Source organism: Aureococcus anophagefferens (assembly GCF_000186865.1).
Source record: "Aureococcus anophagefferens unplaced genomic scaffold AURANscaffold_990, whole genome shotgun sequence".
In the NCBI taxonomy this organism is placed as follows: domain Eukaryota; class Pelagophyceae; order Pelagomonadales; family Pelagomonadaceae; genus Aureococcus; species Aureococcus anophagefferens.
Window position 1 is genome coordinate 1 of NW_008706198.1, and position 895 is coordinate 895.

Sequence of the window (895 nt, forward strand, 5' to 3'; positions counted from 1 at the left end):
CCATGTTTGCGGACCTCAAAGCCACTGGGATCGTTGCACGTCGCTGCATATTCGAGGAGCGCGGGCCCCTCTAAGGTGGAGATTCCATCATCGGCCGCTGAATACTCCAGCGGAGACACCGTCTCTAGCCCTCTAGAAGCTAGGATTTCTTCAAAGTTTGTCTTGGCTTGCAATAGTTCAAGCGACGGGGTATCCACTGCAACTCGCAACCAGTGGCCGAGCTCGAGCTGCGGCAGCACCTTGCCTTCAGCGTCAACCTTCCGCGACTGCGGCAGCCTCGACGATGGAAGCACCATCGTCCGTGGACAGCCCGCTGCGCAGCGCGCGGCCGTCCATCGGCTTCGACGAGCTCTGCGCGGGCCTCGAGGACGCGTCGCTGGCGGCGCTGGAGCGCATCGTGCAGAACCTGCGGCGGTCGCCACGGGAGCCGAAATACCGCGTGCTGCGCCTCGAGAACGCGTCCGTGCGCGACAAGCTGCTGCGCTTCCCCGGCGCCGTGGCCTTCCTCGCGCGCCTGGGCTTCGCGGAGTCCGACGGCGGCTTCCTGGCGCTCAACGGCGCGCTCGACGACGGCGCCGCGGCCGCGGCCGTCGCCGCCGCGAAGGCCGCGCGGCGCCGCCGCGCGGCCGGCGACGGCGACGGCGACGGCGCGCGCGCGCCCGTGACCTGGGCCGTGAGCGACGGCCCGGCCCGCGCGCCGCGCGTCGCCGCGGCCTGGACGACCGCGGCGCCGCCCGCGGCCGCGGCCGGCGACGACGACGGCGTCGAATCGCTGTGCGCCAAGATGGCCCCGGCCCCGCGCGACGCGGAGCGCCGGCGCGTGCGGCGGCCCGACGCCCGCTGGGAGGCCCTGGTGGGCCACGAGGACGTCAAGTGCGAGCTCATGGCCATCGCG